At 46.8% G+C, this 21,776-nt stretch overlaps 1 long non-coding RNA gene across 1 annotated transcript; it reads left to right on the top strand.

The window, feature by feature from the left end:
• Positions 1 to 352: 352 nt before the first annotated feature.
• On the top strand, positions 353 to 20,204 carry LOC138428942 (uncharacterized). The gene is made up of 2 exons (XR_011252630.1): positions 353 to 650; positions 19,945 to 20,204. It is a non-coding gene; the product is annotated as an uncharacterized lncRNA (long non-coding RNA).
• Positions 20,205 to 21,776: the final 1,572 nt, after the last annotated feature.

A 21,776-nucleotide genomic window follows, 5' to 3' on the forward strand; every position in this document is an offset into this window, starting at 1 on the left:
AAAGTTTCTTTCCCTTAAAACAGCTAGGGAATTTAGACCCCCAAACCAGCCTCCTATCTGAGGCATCAGTTCAGCAAAACTGAGTGCCGACTGAATGCACTGGTGTTTGTGGCTGGACAAGAAGAAAGATCTTGTCCCTGCAGAGGTTGTATCCTAGCAGATAATTACAGCAAAAGACAAACAGCGCCATGAATGAGCCAGGGGGAGCAGGGGCGCTGGTGAGGGGCGCTGACCTAGTCTTGGGGACAGGGAGAGGGAGGAGCAGCTAAACTGAAGAGAAGGAGAAGTTAGCGGAAGGAAGGCGGGGGTGTGCTGGGCGGGAGGAAGGCTGCATGACCGGGTCCCTGGGCTAGAAGGAGCCTGGAAGGTCAGAGGCGGGCAGAACTTTCTGCTTGGCTGGCATAGAGAGTGAGAGATGGAAAATGCTGAAAAATGCAATCAGACTGCAGGGGGAAGCTGGGTGTCACGTTGAGTTCAGACTTTATCCTGAGGGCAACGGGGAGCCATGGGCAGCGCTTGGCGAGGGAACACTGCGGTCATGTTCATGCTTCATAAAGATCACCGTGGTGGCGACGTGAGCTGTGACTGAAGGGAGCGCACCTCGGCTTTGGGGGACCAACTAGAGGGCTGCTGTTTTTGCCCAATGAAAGGTGAGGGTACCTGGGCTGAGGTACAGGCAGTGGAGGTGGAGACTGGTCGACAGGCTCAAGTCACATTACGGTGGTAAAAGCCACTCTGGGTGGAGCGACTGGACACTGGACAATAAGGGACAAAATTAGGAGGCAGAATAATCAAGTGACTCCCTCCCTCAAGGCAATGACTATGACCTCTATTAGTTTTGAATTCTGACTTCTTTCTTTTTTTTTTTAAAAAAAGGAAGCAGGACTCAGTCCCAGGATCACAACAAGGGTTTTAACTGAAAGTAGAAGAAAGGCTTAATTCTTTTTGTTTTGGGGGAGGGTTTTTGTTTTAACTGGTGGCTCAGATGGTAAAGCGTTTGCCTATAATGTAGGAGACCTGGATTCAATCCCTGGGTCGGAAAGATTTCCTGGAGAAGGAAATGGCAACCCACTCCAGTATTCTTGCCTGGAAAATCCCATGGATGGAGGAGCCTGGTAGGCTACAGTCCATGGGGTGGCAAAGAGTCTGACATGACTGAGTAACTTCATTTTTGGCCATACTTCGAGCATGTAGGATTTTAGTTTCCTGACCAGCAATGGAATTCCTTTCCCCTGCAGTAGAAGCCCAGACTCTTAACTACCGCGATACCACCAGGGAAGTCCCGTAATTTTTTTTTCCCCCCATCTAATGTGACCTCAAATGCATTTCCCACCCCATGCTAAACTTTTCACAAACATTAACGAAAGCTTACTTGCATGGGCGCTCAACTGTGTCTGATTCTTTGTGACCCCATGGACTGTAGTCCACCGGCCTCCTCTGTCGATGCAATTTTCCAGCCAAGAATACTGGAGTGGGTTGCCATTTCCTCCTCCAGGAGATCTTCTCGACCCAGGGATCGAACTCACATCTCCTGTGTCTGCTGCACAGGCAGGTGGATTCTTTACCACCACGCCACCTGGGAAACCCCCAAACTATTGGCAGTCTCCTTGTGGAGGTGACCGAAGAGAATTATTGACAGCAGCTATACAATATTTTATTCTGTGGATGCACTGTGATTTTTAAACTGGCTTCACTGAGGCACAATTGATATACAGAGGCCCGTACATGCTAAATGTATACAATTGGTTGAGTCTGGATATTTGCAAACACCTGTGATGCCATCACTACGATCAAGGTAACAGATTCATCCAACACTTCGCAGAAAATCCCTGGGTCCCTTTATTTATTTACTTTGTGGGAAGAGCCCTTAACCTGAGATTTACCCTCTTAACAAATTCTAACTGCACAATACAGTATTGTTAACTAAAGGTACCCTGTTGTACAGCCATCTCTTAACACTGATCATCTGGCAGAAAAGAAACTTCATATCCATTGAATTCCCCCATCCTCCAGCCCCTGGAAACCACCATCGTATTCTCTGTGAGTCTGACTATTTTAGATATGAATGGAATTATGTAGTATTTGTCTTTCTGGCTTATTTCGCTTAGCATAATGTCCTCTGGAGGTTTCTCCAGTGGCTCAGTGGTTAAAAAAAAAAAATCCACCTGCAATGCAGGAGACATAAGAGATGTTCTTTGTTTCAGGAAGATTCCCTGGAGGAGGCCATGGCAACCCACTCCAGTATTACTGCCTGGAGAATCTTCATGGACAGAAGAGCCTGGTGGGCTGCAGTCCATAGGGTTGCAAACAGTCAGACATGACTGAAGCAACTGAGCATGCACACACGCATAGTGTCCTTCAGATTTGTCCATGTTGTCGTAAATGTCAGGTTTCCTTCTTTCTTAAGGCTAGTATTCCCTTGTGTATATACATTTCTTTATTCTTTCATCTGGCGATGGATACTTGAGTTATTTCCACAAACTGCCACAATGTATTTAAACAGTCCTATTGCTGGCCATTGAATTGGTTCACATATTATTTGTTACTATAAAGAAAATGCTACAGTTATATATGGACTTAAATCCTTTCCCTTATTTTAGGTATTTTTGGAGAATAATTATTACATAATATTAGAGAGTTTCTTTCTTTTTTTTTTTTTTCTTTAAGAAAAGCATAGCCTGAAAGGAGATCTGAGTGCTGGTTTTGTTGGGCAAATGTCTTCTCTCCATTCAGTTTGGTGGTGGTTTATTTGCTAAGTTGTGTCTGACTCGTGTGACCCCGTGGACTGTGGCCCGCCAGGCTTCTCTGTCCATGGGATTTCCCAGGCAGGAATACTAAGTGGGTTGCCATTTCCTTCTCCAGAGGATCTTCCCAACCCAAGTATCAAACCTGGATGTCTTGCATTGCAGGCAGATTCTTTACCAACTCAGCTACCAGGGAAGCCATTCACAATTTACTCAATTGTACGATGGGTTCTCAGTGGCATGATCCCTGAGCATCTTCAGCCACCATCATTCTCTGGGGCTGCTCAGACAAGCAGTGCAGGACAGCTGGCCTTGACCTGGGACCCTTAGGAGGTTATTCCAGTGAGTGCCCCTCCAGCCAGCAGCTGCTCCACTGACCCAGATGGAGTACGGAGAAAACTGAGCCTGTCTAGGACTCCAAGCAGCAGAGGTTGAGAACTCAGGCTCTATACTTGGACACTTATCAGATGCATAATCTGGGTCATGCTAATTAGCTTCCTTGGGTCTCAGTTTCCTCATCTGTAAAATGGTAATAACAACAGGTCTTAGTTTATTGAGTTATAACAAATGAGATGAATGGCATAAGGTGCCTGGCTGATTCCAAGCAGAAAGTGAAAATTAGCTCTTATTATTTTTCTGGTCTCAGTACCTCCAATTTTAAGCAGTAACATCATTACAGTACCCTGTTTGAGAACAGAGACCCTGGGGGTTCAAGAGCAGTTCTATGACCTTGGGCAAGCTCTCTGAGCCTCGGGTTCATCATATGTAAAATAAGACGATAACACACCCACACTCAAGAGTGACTGTGAGTTTTTAAATGAGTTAAGCATGCAGATTCAATTCCTGGGTGGGGAAGATCCCCTGGAGAAGGAAATGGCAACCCAGTCCAGTATTCTTGTCTGAGAAATCCCATGGACAGAGGAGCCTGAAGGGCTACAGTTCACGGAGTCACAAAGAATCGAACACAACACATGTGAAGATCTTAGAGCAGTGCCTGGTACATATTACTGGAGCAGCATCAGTTGAAAAATAGTGTTTCTTCCAGCCAACTCAGGCACTGGCCTAGGAGCCACCACCCTTTGCTGAGGGTTCTCTCCTCATCAGGACACTGCGGTTGCCTCACACACTGTGTTGACAACGAGTCAAAGCAGGACTTCTGATTCATCCTACTTTACAGACTAGGAAGCTGAGGTCTGGGGACATGACCTGACGGGCCCAGGATGCTGGCTTCGGAGGGTGATGCTCCATCTAACCACACACCCTGTGTCCTTCCCGTGACATCACCCGTCAGGCTCCTGGTGATTTCTGATCATTGACTCTGAAAAGAGGTGGAGAGCTGCCAGAGAGATGGTGTCCTTGAAGCCACCATGACAGATGATCACTTTTCACTCCAAGGAGCTCGGATTCTAATTAAATTACTGGCTTCCTCTGCCTAAGGCTGGTCCAGAGAGGACTGGCTTGATAAGGGACACTCTGTGCCCGAGGGTCAGTCTGGGGCTTGGAATCTATTATATCGTTTCAAATCAGTGCCAGTGGTCTGATGTGCTGTCATGAACCTCCTAATAAATGAGCCGGTTGACTCAATTGCCCGTAAGCATGCCAGGATCGGGGTAAGGGACACGTTACAAAAAGAATCCGTATCTTCCGGAAAGTAAAAAATTGAACTCAGTGTGGCTTTCGTGGACATAGGCCGCTGACAGAAAGAAGGGTAAAGCCAAGTAGAAACAAGGAGAGATGAAAAAGGGCCAGGGCCAGGGGCACTTGGGGACATCGCTTAAGCTACTTCGAGTCTTCTGTTTTTCTCCCAGTTTGATACAGAAGAATTCCAAACAAGGCTGTCATCACGGTATGTAGTTCTGGAAGGGTTTTTGCAGCAAGAAGGCTGGGTAGGAGAAGAATTTTGTAATTCATGAAATGAAGCCTGCCTCCATTTGCCTGTCTCTATCCCAGCACCAGGTGTTTTAACCAAGTCGAGGCTCAAAGTTCAGCAGATACTGGAATAAACATTCAGGTAGACGCCCTGCAGAGAGCATGGCTTTGGAGCTGGTGGATTGGAGTTCCTTCCAGTTTGTCACGTCCTAGCTGTGTGGTGTTGGATGAGCATTTTTTGATATTTTCTTCTTTGTAAACTGCAGATATTCATTCTAATCCTTCTGAATTGTTCAGATAATGCACAAGTGAACAACATGGATGGCATAGGACTTGACACACAGCAGGTGCCCAATAAATGCCAAGCAATACTGAAGGATGGACAGAGTCCCAGATTCTAATTTAAAAATGAGGGGGTGGGACCAGAAATTCTCTAAAAGGCTGGCTGCTTCAGTCTCCACACAAATTCCATGCCTATAGCAAGGGCTTTATGAGATAGCTCTAAAAAGATGGAAAATCTATGGCCTTTTGACCCTTGAAAAGTGAAAGTGAAAGTCGCTCAGTCGTGTCCGACTCTTTGTGACCCCATGGACTATAAAGTCCATGGAGTTCTCCAGGCCAGAATAGTGGAGTGGGTAGTCTTTCCCTTCTCTAGGAGATCTTCCCAACCCAGGGATCAAACCCAGGGATCAAACCCAGGTCTCCTGCATTGCAGGTGGATTCCTTACCAGCTGAGCCACCAGGGAAGCCCAAGAACACTGGAGTGGGTAGCCTATCCCTTCTCCAGAGGATCTTCCCAACCCAGGAATCAAACCAGGGTCTTCTGAATTGCAGGTGGATTCTTTACCAGCTGAGCTACCAGGAAAGCCATAAACCTCTAACTATTTCTCCATCAAGGTCTGCCAGGCTGAGGTCCAGGACTGAACGATCGGCAGGCAATGGCTCTTCCTTCCAAATGCAGTGACAAAAGTGTGCATTCAGAAGAGGGGACCTCCCTGGTTAGCTGATACCCGTCTCTTACGCCCCAGCTCCCCCATCACCTCTTCAGAGTGTGGCCTGTGGACCACAGCAGCATCACTGGTGGGCTTGTTAGACATGTAGGCTCCTCGCCTCACCTGAGTCAGAATCTGCATGTTTACAAGGTCCCTGGTGGCGCTCACACACACATTAAAATTCGACAGGCACTGCCCTCTGCCAAGGTCAGGTCCCCATCTCATCCTCTCAGGGGTTGTGCACATCTTGTTGGGGGCTTCCTTCTCTCCTGTAAACAATTAGCTACAAGTTCACCCTGCTGTCCGAAAGCAGGACATTCCTATAAAACCCTACACAAACTGAAATGACGTAACAGGAAGAAGCAGCTACTTTTTTTTTTTTTTTTGGTAAAAGCAGAAATCCTCTTTGGATTTCTTTTACTTAGCAAAAACAAGTACTGTTACCGAGTCCAAGTTCTTACTGCCCACCACATGACAGACCAATAAACTGAGAGATGGATTGCTGGGGCAAAGAATAGTGACTGTTTGGAAAGCCAGCAGACCGAGGTGATGATGGACTAAGTGAGTGATAGTCACTAAGTCGTGTCCAACTCTTGCGACCACCATGGACTGCAGCCCACCAGGCTCCTCTGTCCATGGAATTCTCCAGGCAAGAATACTGGAGTGGGTTGTCATTTCCTTCTCTGCTGCTGCTAAGTCACGTCAGTCGTGTCCAACTCTGTGTGACCCCATAGATGTCAGCCCACCTGGCTCTCTCGTCCCTGGGATTCTCCAGGCAAGAACCCTGGAGTGGGTTCCCATTTCCTTCTCCAATGCATGAAAGTAAAAAAATGAAAGTGAAGTCGCTCAGTCATGTCCGAATCTTAGCGAGCCCGTGGACTGCAGCCTACTAGGCTCCTCCATCCATGGGATTTTCCAGGCAAGAGGACTGGAGTGGGGTGCCATTGCCTTCTCTGTTTCCTTCTCTAAACATGTCCAAAAAGAACCATCTTGCCAGTGTTTGGATGCTAGTTTATTTCCTAGAATGAAGAGGAGGGGATGTGAGGAGGTAAAGTAGAAATATGATAAGTTGTTGCAAAGTATTTCTTGGTTCCAGGACTTCCCTGGTGATCCAATGGCTAAGACTCTACACTTCCAATGCAGGGGCCCAGGTTCAATCCCTCCTCAGGGAAATAGGCCCCCCATGCCACAGCTAAAGATCCTACCTACATGCCTCAAGGAAGATTGACTGTCCACGTGCCACAACTAAGACCCATTGCAGCCAGATAAAAAATTAATATTATTAGAAAGCAGCTTCCTATAAAAACAAACATACAAACAAGAAACCAAATATTTCCTGGTTCCAACCACACTCCCGAGGGGATGTATTCATTTCTTCTTTTCTGCAGCCACTCACAGGTGGGCTGGTCAGGATGCTTCCTGTGGGTTGAACAAAGGTGTTTTAGCTTAACGCTCAGGCACGGCAGGCAGGGTTCCTGGAGATGGACCGTTATGTGTACTTGAAGCGATAGGCATCATCACTTTAGTGATTAGCAGGTAGCAAGTCGCTAGAACACAAAGGCTAAGTAAGGGAAGAGCAATGGGTCCAATATGGAGTCAGATTTGTTCTTCCCTATTACAGTAGTGATGTAGGTCTTTCACAGAAGCAAAGTGGTGTAAAACAATCTTTTGAAAAGTGGGGGGAAATGTGTTTGGTACATTTTTTGCTTTTGGCTAGATTTCTGCCTTTCCTTACTAGACAGTTTTCTCCTCAGAAGTCAGAGTCTGGGTTTATCTCGCTCATCTCTATGCCTGAGAGCTGTGGTGCAGTTACTAGCCATTCCATATTTGGTTCTTAGAAGCCCCTGCTGGGGACTTACAGATCCGCCCACGTGGAGGAGTGACTTTAGCTAGGGGACCTTTAAATACCAAGAGGTTTGACCACAACTTCAGAGTGTTAGGTCTGGGCAAGTTGACTCTTTGCTGATTTAAATAGGTCTCCAAAGACCCTGGAGCATTAGCTCCTGTCTGAACAAAGCAGTTCTTTGTCAGAGTGACAAGAACTGAGCAGTGGCTCCAGAAGGAAATCACCTTGCACTCGGACACCCCTGTCTTTGCTCCCTAGCAACGTGTTTCCGAAAGGAGGAAATTTTTCTTTGCCCCAGAAGCTGAAGTCAGCAGGTGATTGGCTAAGCTCTTCTCCTGAGAACCAGCTCATAGGTACACTCCGACTAGACTTGGACTTTTAAATTTCATCTCCCCCTGGCCTCGAATAATAGTTAATTGTTAACCTATTAGTTTGGGGGCTTCCCAGGTGGCGCTAGTGGTAAAGAATCCGCCTGCCAATGAGGGAGACATAGGAGATGTGGGTTCCTTGGGTTGGGAAGACGCCTTGGAGGAGCAAACGGCAACCCACTCCAATATTCTTGCCTGGAGAATCCCATGGACAGAGGAGCCTGGTGGGCCACAGTCCATGGGGTCACAAAGAGTCAGATACGACTGAGCATTTGAGCCATTATTAGTTTGGAGTATGCTATTTCTTTATTGATTTATTAAGAGACGTTATCCTGTATGCTATTTATTAAAATTCCCACAGTGAACCTGCATTAAATAAATCCTTGGCAAAGATGCTCTCAATCCCTGAGCAGAATTTGCTGCTGGTCCCCTCGACCCAAACAAAACAGCAGCACCGAAAAAGGAGCTGCTTAATTAGTACTGTGGAATGAAGCAGTGAAGGAGAGAATGAGGGTCAAGGGCTTCTAAATCTTCATAAGTGGGAAAAAGAGTGGTCACCAAGACATAAGGGTCCTAGAGACCAGCCCTTTCCTCCGCCCCAACACACGCACCACGGGCACCCCGCGGGTGGTGGTGGGGCAGTCCATCTTTATGTGGATGCTGTGGAAACAAAAACCGAGGGGAGAAAGCCCCCAAATTATAGCAGTGGTTTATTTTTTGAGTTTGGTCAAGAAAGGATCATATAGTAATGATAGTACTGGTTTGAGGGAGAAAAAGTAGAGAGATTTCCTGAGAAATGTACATCACACACCCTGAGTTTCTCTCTGATCAAAATGAAAATACAACCGTATGCTCTCCCAGACTTTGCATGGTGACTGCGGGGTTAGCATTGTGAGGGGAGAGATAATTACCCCTTCACCCTTCTGCATTCTTGGCTGAGACCTCCCTGTAATACCATTAACAGAAGAAAAGTAGCAGTTTGATAGCATGTCTGCCTCCTACTTCCCTGGTGGCTCAGACGGTAGAGAATCTGCCTGTAATACAAGAGACCAGGGTTTGATTCCTCAGTTGGGAAGATCCACTGGAGAAGAGAATGGCTACCCACTCTAGTATTCTTGCCTGGAGAATCCCATGGACAGAGGGGCCTGGAGGGTTACAGTCCATTGGGAGTCACAAAGAGTCAGACGCGACTGAGTGACTAACACTTTGACTTTTCACTTTCTATCTTTGTACATGTTGGAGAGACCCAGGAAAACTGAGTAAGTCTCTAAAATGCTCTAAACCATCACCTTAAATGCCACCTGTTTGTTGTTCAGTCACTAAGTCGTGCCCGACTCTTGGCAATCCCATGGACTGCAGCACGACAGGCTTTTCCGTCCTGCACTATCTCCCACAGTTTTCTCAAATTCATGTCCATTGTGTCGCTGATGCCATCCAACCATCTCATCCTCTGCCGCCTCCTTCTCCTCTTGCCCTCAGTCTTTCCCAACATCAGGATCTTTTTCAATGAGTCGGCGCTTGGCATCAGGTGGCCAGAGTACTGGAGCGTCAGCTTCAGCAACAGTCCTTCCAATGAATATATTCAGGGTTAATTTCCCTTAGGATGGACTGATTTGATCTGCTTGCAGTCCAAGGGACTTTCAAGATAGCATTTCCATCTAAAGACAAAAGATGTTGAGGTGGCGGGGGTGGGTGGCGGCGGATATGAGGTGAGGGAACCAGTCTGGGGAGGTTACCAGGAAAAGTGCAGAAAACAAGGGCTTGGTTTCAATGCAGATTGAAATCATTGCCCTCTTTGCTGACAGAATCCCCCTTCTCTTCCTGATACAGAGAGGGAGATTTCCCTTGTAGGTGTAAGTGTCTCTTATGAAACAGTAATCTCCACTCAGCTTTCAGAGCTGCTCCTGTATCTGCCTCCTCTCAAAACGAATAACCCCTCTGCCAAAGAGACACACCCTGGGGTAGCACATCACGCTCCGCTTTGGTCCGTTAACCGCGATTCTCCATAATTATTGCACCATTCAGCCATGAAAAGGAATGGAGCTCTGACACATGCCACAACTGGGATGAACCTTGGAAACATAATGCCCAGTGAAAGAAGCCAGACTCAAAAGGTCAGAGAGAGCATGATTCCACTTACATAAAACATCCGGAATAGGCAAATCCATCAAGACAGAAAGCAGATTGCTGGTTGCCAGGGGCTGGAGGGAGGAGGCGATGGGAAGTGACTGCTAATGGGGGCAAGGTTTCCTCTGGGAGTGATGCAAATGTTCTGGAACTAGGGAGACAGGATGGCTGCGTAATGTGATGAATGCACTAAATGCCGCTGAATTGTACACTTTAAAATGGTAATCTTGTGCTAAGTGAATTTCACTCCAATTAAAAACAAAAATCACCCGATGAGCTTTTCAAATGTCAGAAGACCAGTCATCCCTCTTCCCCACTGATTCTCATTCTTTTGATCTGAATGAAGGCCCAGACGTTGGTTATTTTTAAAAGTTTCCCAGGATCTTATAATGGGCTAACAAGAATGAGAACTATATAGGCTTAAAGAAAGCAGGCGGAAAGTGTGTAGATTGTGCTGTCTAGCCCACCAGGGTCTGGATTTCTTGCCATCTCCTAATTGCTAATAGCTTGAACCTGTTTCAACTGGGCAAATATAAGCTCTACTATGTACCACACTGGGGCTGTTCTTAAAATCACATCAGCTCATACTGGTAAACACAGTGGGCTTGACACTTATTAGGTGCTGAGTAAATTATTGTTATTTTCGAGTAAATATCAAACTTGATTGTAATAGTTTTAAAGGGCCATTCAACTACAAGGAGTGGGATTTTTTTTTTTTTTAGGGATTTTTAAAAACATTATTTATTTATATTTTTGGTTGGGTAGGGTCTTCATTGCTGTGCGCAAGCTTTCTCTGGGTGAGTAGGGTCTTCATCGCGGTGTGCGGGCTTTCTCTGGTTGAGTAAGGTCTTCACCGCTGCGCGCGGGCTTTCTCTGGTGGGGTAGGGTCTTCACTGCTGCGCGCGGGCTTTCTCTGGTGGGGTAGGGTCTTCACTGCTGCGCGCGGGCTTTCTCTGGTGGGGTAGGGTCTTCACCGCGGTGCGCGGGCTTTCTCTGGTTGGGTAGGGTCTTCACTGCTGCGCGCGGGCTTTCTCTGGTTGGGTAGGGTCTTCACTGCTGCGCGCGGGCTTTCTCTGGTGGGGTAGGGTCTTCACCGCGGTGCGCGGGCTTTCTCTGGTTGGGTAGGGTCTTCACTGCTGCGCGCGGGCTTTCTCTGGTTGGGTAGGGTCTTCACTGCTGCGCGCGGGCTTTCTCTGGTTGGGTAGGGTCTTCACTGCTGCGTGCGGGCTTTCTCTGGTGGGGTAGGGTCTTCACCGCGGTGCGCGGGCTTTCTCTAGTTGCGGTAGCGTCTCTCCTCTCTAGCTGCAGAGCACAGCCTCTGCTGAGCACGGACTTGATAGTTGTGGCGCCTGGGCTTGGTTGCCCCACAGCATGTGAGTTCTTCCTGGACCAGAGATCTAACTGGTGTGCCCTGCATCGACAGGCAGATTCTTACTTATTGGACCACCAGGGAAGCCTTCTTCTTCTTCTTTTTTTTTTTTTAACTCCGAGACACTGGGCTTTGTGGGATGGGCATGAAGAAGAAGTGAGGATGCAAAGTGACCTGGAAAACTTCTCTCTGGGTATCAACGGGTGGATGGAACCTTGGATGAAAACAAAAAATAGGTTGCTCCTCATTACAGAAAGACCCTCGGGACTTCCTTTTGTGTCTTTGGAAGGATGAAGTGAAAAGGCCAGCCAAGGGGTCTAGGACTCCTTGGCACTGAGTAGGGTTTTAATTTATGACCTTGAGATGTAGTCGTTTTTCCTCTGCGCTAAGAACTTCAATCTAGTGCATTGCATCCTAGAGTTGAGCTGATGGCAATGACTCTGCTGAATTAAGCTTACCCCTCCTCCCCCGCCTTTCATTTATCCTCCAGATTTGCTTTTCCTCCACCTCAGTTTCCTGGTCCATTCAGGCATGCATCCATTCTCTTCTTTCATTGATTTCCTGAAAGTTGCTTCCATGTCAAGTGCCTGTTATAACTTGGGACTCTTTCCTGAGGCAATACCAGTGGATTCTCCCCCAGTTTGGTTCTTCTCTGGCTGTGTGACATAAGGCAAGTTTCTTGACCTCTCTGTGCCTTAGCTCTTTCATCTCTGCAATGGGAGGGTCTAACAGTATCTGCCTCATGGGGGTAGTAGGAGGATTTCATGAGACAGTATATTTATGGAGAGACAACCTAGACAGCATATTAAAAAGCACAGACATTCCTTTGCCAACAAAGGTCCGTCTAGTCAAGGCTATGGTTTTTCCAGTGGTCATGTATGGATGTGAGAGTTGTACTATAAAGAAAGCTGAGCACAGAAGAATTGATGCTTTTGAACTGTGGTGTTGGAGAAGACTCTTGAGAGTCCCTTGGACTGCAAGGAGATACACCCAGTCCATCCTAAAGGAGATCAGTCCCGGGTGTTTATTGGAAGGACTGATATTGAAGCTGAAACTCCAATACTTTGGCCACCTCATGCGAAGAGTTGACTCATTTGAAAAGACATTGATGCTGTGAACGATTGAGGGCAGGAGGAGAAGGGGAGTGGCTGAACTGAGTACAATTAAACAGTTAGTGCTGGGGATGGATGTGGCTCTTGTTAGCATTTGTTCAGCTCTGAGTCTGTGGTCACCTTTTCTGGATGTGCTTCTTGGTCTCAGGCATTTGGGGATGTTGGGGCCCAGGGAAGGCCACCCCAAAAGGTCCCTCAATGGCATATTGATTATTTTGAATAGAAGTTACTTTGAAAAGAGCTGATGTGAAAGGGTCACTCTGAACTTCCTCTCTGTCCTTCTGAAAGCAGGACATAAGTCTCCCATGTGAAAGGTGCTGTGCAGCCAAAAATAAAGATAAAAATAAATAAATCAAAAAAAATTCCTTACCAACTAAGCACCCCAAACTGAGTTTCTGCATCAATTTCTCACAAAAGCACTGTTTCTTTGTGTAAAAAGCTGCTTACTTTGGCCACTGCTGCTGCTGCTGCTAAGTCACTTCAGTCGTGTCCGACTCTGTGTGACCCCATAGACGGAAGCCCACCAGGCTCCCCTGCCCCTGGGATTCTCCAGGCAAGAACACTGGAGTAGGTTGTCATTTCCTTCTCCAATGCATGAAAGTGAAAAGTGATATCTATTTCTTTGAGATTTCCATGCACACAAATTACATTTGTTTCTTTTCCTCCTGTTTCTCTGTCTTGTGTTGAGGGAGTAAACAGACAGAACAGGCTCCGTCTTGAAAGCAGGACTCCATCTTGGGCTGGACTGTGGACTTTGAGCTATACGCTCAGTATCTATGGAAACGACATACAAACTGGAAAACCAGGGCCCCCTGGACGGAAAAGTCCCAGGGCTCATACCTGGACTCTCCGTCACCTAAAAGAATACCCTAATTATCTGTGTAACCGAATAGAATCACAAATTCTATTATGCTTATTGGGGTATGACCACAGGCCTATTGATAAATGCCCACTGTTAACTACCTAGGCTTAAGGCATATGAATCATGGGTTAACTTTGATTGTATCTTTCTTTTCCTTTGTTCAGACTAGTTTCAGGGAATTTAGGGAGGTGGGTTTGGGCTCATACACTTAGGGTATATAAGGTTTTCACAAAAACTGGTCGGGGTCCTTGGCTAAGAAGAGACTCTTGCCTTGGGCCCGCCGGTGTAACAGACTGCACTCCGCTATCTGCATTGTCCTTCTGAGTGAGTTTGTTTCCCGGAATGCGTGGCTACAACAGTGTCAGTTTTATTGATGAGTCCAGCCACAAGACCTCAAGAAGCTTCCCAGGTGGCACTGATGGTAAAGAACCCACGAGCCAGTGCAGGAGATGTAAGAGACTCAGGTTCAATCCCTGGGTCAGGAAGATCCTCTGGAGGAGGGCATGGCAGCCTACTCCAGTATTCTTACCTGGAGAATTGATGGACAGAGGAGCCTGGCGGGCTACAGTCCATGGGGTCACAAACAGTCCGACACAACTGAGTGACTAGCACTCTCACTTTAGGATGAATTCAGTGACAAAGCCATCTCTCCTTCTGTTTTATGTCGACTATTCAGGACTGTTCTCTATCCAGTACATGAGGCTGTCTAGCTTGATAGTCTTCTTCAGGTAAAAAGGATATGAAACACCCAGACGCACGGGGCGTTCCTTAGGTAATGGAGCCACCATGATCCTGTTATCCCTCTTCAAAGCTCTCCCAGGGGAACAGGGGCTTTTCTAGGCCAAGCAGTAAAGTCTGCCCCCATCTAGACTTGAAGAATCAGCAGATACAGAAGGCTTTTTCTGGTGAATCCTAGAAATCCACTGTTTGTTGGTTCTGCTCCTCCATTGAAAAGGATAGCAGTAGATGACACCAGGCACACACACTGAGTCTGGAAGCCTGCTGAGCATTATATATTTAGCATCTCATTTAAATCTCAAAACCACCCCCATGAAATGGCAGCTTTTATTTACCCTGTTTTTCAAAGGTAAAGAAATACCACAGAGCTAATACATGTTAGATCGGGTCTGAACCTGGGTGTCTCACCCCAGAACCAAAGTCCTTGTAACCGAGCAGGACCCCATGGGGCCTTCCCGGTTCGGGGGGAGGTGCTGGGGAGGGAAGATTGGGGACAGATCTTCCCCTATATCTTCTCCTTTAGCTCCTCTCTGAAGTATCTAGGTATTTGATGCACAGTACCTGAGTTGTTTTGCGGTTGAAGCCATCTACCCCCAAGAAACGGAAGATGTTAACTACCCGAGGACCATAAGCATATAGCCACCGGCCTCCTGAAGCCTGAGGAGGGATAAGGTTAACCCCTGTGACTGCTGTCTCACCATCAGCCAGAGAATTGTGCACCATCTGATCCGGTACCCTGCAGCCCCCTTCCCTCACTTGGCTTTTAAAAATGCTTTGCTGAAATTCTTTGGGGAGCTTAGGGCTTTTTAGGGCCGGAGCCACCCACAGCTCCTTGCCTGACCCTGCAGCAAATGTTCCTCTGCTCCAAGCTCTGATGTTTCCGTTTGTCCTCATTTGTATGTTGGGCATATGAACTTGCATTAACGTTCTTAATTACCTTGCAAAACTGCCTCTTGGTGACAATGATCTTTTTGTCCCAATGACTTCTTTTGACAAAGGAGACAGCAACTTTTCAAAGAGGGGACATGACTTGCCTGAGCCACAGAGAAAGGGGCAGCTGCAGGGCCAAGGTGAGAAGCCAGGTCTTACAGTCTTCCTGGTTTTTTTTTTTTTTTGGCCCATGATATCATTTTGTAGCCAAATTCCAATGTGACATGCTCTCTTGTGGCAGTTACTCTCTTTTGGAAGTAAGTAGTTCTAGACTACTCTGGGCCCCAAGGAGTCCCATTTCCTCTCTAATTCATTCCCTCCATGCCATATTTTGTGGCCCTTAGATCTCAAGCCTCATATTTGGAATTTCAGCTCAGTTTTCTAGGCTGACATGTTCAAGATGATGTTTAAGGTGAGGGCTTGCACCATGTCAGGGTGTTTTCCTGGGTTTCTCCCATCTATGTGTGTGTGCGCTTAGTCGCTTTGTCATGTATGAGCTCAGTTGCTTAGTTGTGTCTGACTCTTTTCGACTCCATGGACTGTGCCCACCAGGCTTCTCTGTCCATGGGATTCTCCAGGCAAGAATACTGGAGTGGGTTGCATGTCCTTTTCCAGGGAAGTGCCTCTCCCATCTATATATATTATTAAATTTTTGTTTGGTTTATTTCCATTAATCTGTCTCAGGTCAATTTAATTCTTAGACCAGCCAGAAGAACTTAGCAGGAGAGAGGAAATTTCTTCCTTCGCCATGACTTCACCAATAAGTAGTAAATGCCAGCTATTTATTTTTAACAATACCATGAATGGTTTACAGAACTTGGAGGAAATAGATGAGAAATGGAGCATTTCTGCCATATCAGTAAACAAGGAAGTCACAGTCATCAGCGATTGCAGCCCTCCTCTGTGAACTGCTGAGCCCTGATGCAGGAGACCTGGGTTTGATCCCCGGGCTGGGAAGATCCCCTGGAGAAGGGAAAGGCTACCCACTCCAGTATTCCATGGACTGTATAGTTCATGGGGTCACAAACAGTTGGACACAACTGAGCAACTGTCACTCACTCACTCAAGGGCACTCAGGAAGGAGAAGACCATCTGTGATCTGGCAGCCAGCAGACTGCAGCCACTCCCTATGATAAACCCCAAAGGAGCTCAGGATGTGAAAACACGCAGGATACTGGCCCCACATAGCTGAGATTTATGTGAAAGGAGTGGTTTAGGTGAGCCCAGACTCTTGCATCTTCCCATACACAGGAAAGCACTCAATTCCCTAACTTGGGATATCTGGTTTCCTTTCATTAATAGTAATCTTTTGATGTTTGGGCTTCCGTGGTGGCTCAAACAGTAAAGAATCTGCCTGCAATGCAGGAGACCCAGGTTCGATCCCTGGGACTGGAAGATCCACTGGAGAAGGAAATGGCTACTCACTCCAGTGTTCTTGCCTGGAGAGTTCCACGGACAGAATAGCCTGGTGGGTTACACAGTCCATGAGGTCACAAAGAGTCAGACACAGCTGAGTGACCTAACACTTGCACACATTTTGATGTTCACACTACCTGCCCTTTGCTGCATGACTTCTATAGAAGCTGGCACCTTCCCCTCCTCCTCCTCCTCAGAGCAGTTCTGTCAGGGTTACTTAAGATGCTGCCTTCTGGAATCGAGGTCCTAAAAATTCCCACTGATTAAAACATAACTCTCAGCTTTCAGGTTGTGAATATTTTTTAAGTCGATATAGACATAAAATCTCCTAGGGGAGACTGGGCTTGTGTCTTTCATATCGCTTGTATCCTTCTAACACCAAGCCTTTGACAGCATGGTGTCATGGGGAAACAAGCTCATCCTTTCCGGTATTTAAAAGATAACTTGCCTGAAGAGGAACTTTATGAGAAGCGTGCACATCCCTGCGTTTTATGACTTGGATTTTCTGCCTCTGCCTGCTGCTTGGACATGACTGTCACAGGGCAGCATCTGTGTTAGGGGAAGCACACTGACCAAAACTGCCCACCCTGGTCAGCCACCATAGTGACCATTCACGTGAGCTATTTTACAACAGGAGGTCCTGGTAAGGGACACAGAATTAACAAGGCACACCAAATGGAAAAATTCGGGAAAGGTCAAAAAGAGACACCACGTGACTGACCACCTCCCAGAATCCTTCTCTCTGGCTTCCATCGTGGCTGAGCAATGCCTGCACCACCAGGAAGGACTCTGAGTCTGAATGATTGGCCAAAGACAACCCAGGGACTAACCCCATCTCCATAAAATCCGAGTCTGCGAGCCACATGACAGAGCAGTCTTCCTGGCTTCCCTTACCCTCCTGCTCCCTGCCTGGGGTGCCCCTTCCCAATAAAATCTCTTTATCAGCATGTGCGTCTCATCAGACAATTCATTTCCGAATGTTAGACAAGAGCCCACTCCCGGGCTGTCCCCCTTCCTGCAACATCTGGACAACCCAAGGAGTGGTTGAACTTTCCAATAACAAACACATCATCACCAAGCATCAGCCTAGAGTACGAATGGGCGGCAGATTGCTGCAGCCGCACAGGTGTGACTCCATGCATTCCAAGACCTGCTGCCCTTCTCAGGTCCTGGTGTTATGCCCAGTGTCCGAGTCCCCAAAACTGAGAGAATAAGACATCCACAGCAATGCAAAAGCATAAAGGGGTTTATCGCTAGCTCGACCTAGGGCCCAAGTCTCATCCAGCGCGGTGGAGTCTTGACGAGAGCCCCGAGCTCTGAATCACATCTACTTTTATACAGACGTTCTTTGTTCCTGTAACAGCATAGCTGATTGGTTAAACTGGTCGTGCGTGCGGGACTTTTAAACCTCGCATCCCTATCCGGATTGGCTCAGGTCTGGCGTGGGTGGGGGCTACGGGGATTTTTTTCTGGTTGGTCGAGCTACACTGCCTGCGGGAGTTCCCAGTGCCTCAGCTTTCCTAGAGACTAAACCTCAGGCCTAGCCTGCCCCTTAGAGTCTGTCCTGGCTCCAGTTTGGTCCTAACACTGGGAGAGGGACACCGCTCTGTGACACAAGCAGACTAAAATAAGAGGCACAATGTGAGAGCTGCAAGTTAAGTTTTATTTGGAGCAAAATGGGGACTGCAGCCTGGGAGACAACACCTCAGATAGCTGAGAGACTGCTCCAAAGAGGTAGCCAGGGGGAAGGTCAACATATAAGATTTTGGTGAAGGGGGTTGTTGTTATTCAGTCACTCAGTTGTATCCAACCCTTTGCAGCCCCATGGACTGCAGCACACCAGGCTCCCCTGTCCTTCACCATCTACCAGAGCTTGCTCAAATTCATGTCCACTGAGTCAGTGATGCCATCCAAACATGTCATCCTCTTTTGTCCCCTTCTCCTGCCTTCAATCTTTCCCAGCATCAGGGTCTTTTCCAATAAGGCAGCTCTTTGCATCAGGTGGCCAAAGTATTGGAGCTTCAGCTTCAGCATCAGTCCTTCCAGTGAATGTTCAGGGTTGATTCCCTTTAGGAGTGACTGGTTTGACCCCCTTGCAGTCCAAGTGTGTCTCAAGAGTCTTCTCCAACACCACAGTTCAAAAGCATCAATTCTTTGGTGCTCAGCCTTCTTTATGGTGAAAGGGGAGTTCAATACAATCAAGTGCTTATTTTACAAAGGGCTTTCTGCTAGTCAGGAGGAGCTGATGTCACCATGAAGGGGTTTAGTGCTGTTCTAGATATGAGGAGATGCAAGGACTGGGATCATGAAATCAATTCCTGAAAACATACAGCTATTTAAAGACCTGTTCCACCAGTTTCCCTGGAGCACAGAGTGCCTCCCTGAATTCACTTCAGGGAGTGTCAGAGGTCAGCAGCTTCAGCAGCAGGGGCAGATGGCAAACGCTCTTTCTGATGTTCAGTCCCTGGCAAATTCTCTTAGTCGTGGTTTAGTCGCTAAGTTTCACTTGACTCTTGCAACCCCATGGACTGTCTGTCCCTGGGATTTTCCGGGCAAGAATACTGGAGTGGGTTGCCATTTCCTTCTCCAGGGAATCTTCCTGAGCCAGGGATCGAACCTGGGTCTCCTGCATTATGGGAGGATTCTTTACTGACTGAGTTACCGGGGAAGCCCAGGCAAATGCTCCTGGCAGGTGCCAATTTATAGTTGTCACACAACTGTCTAAGGAACTCAAAGCCCCATATAGAAAACAATATTAATTCAAATGCAGAGAAGAGGTGCTAACTCAGCACACAGGGGCCTACCTTTAAAACAGATTTGGAAATGAACTCAGACGGAAAAGATCAAACCCGTCACTGTCATGAGTCTCTGCTGGCCCATGCTTCTGTGCACACATTTTTTTTAATGTTCTTTCCACTGCCCAAATTAGTTGCTTTAGAGTCCCTTTGCTGTGACAAGTATTCCCCCACCCCCAAGGGGCCCAATCCATTGATCTGTAAATTTTAGATAATGTACTTCTTCAAAAATCACTTTGATGTTGAAAAAAAATCACAGGATTTTAAAAAAGCTGCTAGATGAGGTGCCATCAGAAATCTGCTTAAAATGAGAATAAGCATAAATGAAAAATTTCAAATACAGAAAGATTAAAAAAAAATACTGGGCTTGGAGGGACTTCTGGTAGCCCAGTGGTTAAGACTTCACGCTTTCACTAAAGTGGGCACAGACAGGTTTAATCTCTGGTTGGGGAATGAAGATCCCACATGCCAAAAATAAAATAAAACAAATATATCACTGGGCTTGGAACAAATTTGTAAAAAGTTAAGTCACTTAAGCAACTTAAGTTCCATCAGGCAGGTTCAAACAGGCGGTGGACAGGGAAGCCTGGCGTACTGCAGTCCATTGGGTCGCAAAGAGTCGGATACAACTGAGCAACTGAACTGAACTGAATAAGGAAAGGGAAGGGATATAAAGACAATGGAGGAGTAGTCAAGAAACAATACTGCAGCCTTGGGGCAGGTCCTGATTCCCTGTCAAGGGATACACACAATAATATCTTTGTCTGTTTTTGCAGATACTGTAACCCCCACCAGCTGGGAGAAGTTGCATGCTGCCCACAAGCATGTAGACCTCAGACCATTGAAACCAGAAGGCTGATCAAGCTGACTCCTGATTACCTCACCACCAACCAATCAGAAGACTGTCCACAAGATCACGCCTGAACAGACAAGACTTCTCACTACCCATTCCGGCTCAATGTTGAGGGCATTATTTCACTGCGGCCCCCTTCACCTGGCAGAGCAATAAAGCTGTTCTTTTCTGCTTCACCCAAAACTCTGTCTTCAAGATTTAATTTGTTGTCCATGTACAGAGGCCAGATTCAGCATCATTATCTCTGGGCTTAAACATCAGAGGACTTACTACAGAGGAGAGGCCCACTCAATTGGGAGAGATGCATCCTAGAAGCTTTGAGCAAAGGCTGTGGAGTTAGACTGCTTGCTTCAAATCTAAATCCCATCACTTAGCAGCTATGTGATCTTGGGCAACCTCTCTGAGCCTCAGTTAAAAACAGTATCGAGCTTTTTAGTTTGTGAGGATCAAACGCTGTGAATACATTAATGTCTGGATGTTAATCCATTTTCTGACTCAGGGTAAGCATTGATCCCTAGAATGCTAGCTATTGCTGTAACTGTCCACACCAAACTAGGGGACTTCCCTGGTGGTCCAGTGGTTAAGAATCCACCTTCCAACGCAGGGCACATGGGTTTGATCCCTGGTGGGGGAGCTAAGATCCCACATGCCTTGGAGTAACTAAGCCGATTCACCGCAACTACTGACCCACGTGCTCCAAAGCCCATGTCCTGAGACTAGAGAAGCCTTTGAGCTGCAACAAAGACACAGCACAGCTACAAATAAATAAATTAAAAAAATTTTTTTTACAAGTTATTTTTCCTTTAATATTTCTTGATAATATATTTCCATTTAGATTTTCTTCTCTAAAACTTAAAAAAAAATTTTTTTTAAGTAGCTGGATTGGGTGATTCCGATAGCTCCAAGCCAAAGTCAGAACCTTGAAGACGTCACTTAGCATCACTTTGGAAAATTCCCAGGGAAATGCTAAGGGTGCAGTTTATTCAAGCTTTGATGTCAAATGCATGCATGCTTGCATGCTAAACCCCTTCAGTTGTGTCAGTCTTTTTGCGAACCCATGGACTGGGGGCCACCAGGCTCCTCTGTCCATGGAATTGTCCAGGCAAGTGTGCTGTAGTGGGCTGTCATGCTCTCCTCCAGGGAATCTTCCTGACCCAGGGACTGAACCTGTGTCTCCTGCATTGCAGGCAGATTCTTTACCACTGAGCAACTGGGGAAGCCCCTGTCAAATGATTGCATCCAAAACATGGATCTGGTGTATGTTAATACTCAAAGACAGGAAATGTGAAGGAAAACCAGGATATCCTTGTTTTGGGGGAGACCCTAAGGGTCACTAGTTCCTCATTATCCCCCTTTCATGATCCCAGTTGTCTGCCCCCATTCTAACAATGGAGGCCTTAATTCAAATGAGTACATTTCATTCAATGAGACCTAAGGTCTCCTGAGTGTCTGGCTTGTGACAGGAACCCTGCTAGGTGTTTTTAAGTTCTTTGTCTTGTTGAATATCCCCCCAGTGCCATGCAATATAGGCATTGTCCTCCTATTCCCAACAAGGAAATTGAGGCACAGAGAAGTTAAGCAACTTTCCCTACATCACACAGCTCACAAGCAGCACATCTGAGATCCATTCCCAGCCTCTTTGCCCTTAAAGCCCTTGTGTATCTCATTCCATCCCACTGCCTTCAAGACAGTAAAATGAGATTTGCTGAGCTGAATAAATAGCCTTTCCTCCCTTTCAAAATGGAGGTGCTGTTG

This window comes from Ovis canadensis, chromosome 24 (genome assembly GCF_042477335.2).
Source record: "Ovis canadensis isolate MfBH-ARS-UI-01 breed Bighorn chromosome 24, ARS-UI_OviCan_v2, whole genome shotgun sequence".
Taxonomy (NCBI): Eukaryota; Metazoa; Chordata; class Mammalia; order Artiodactyla; family Bovidae; genus Ovis; species Ovis canadensis.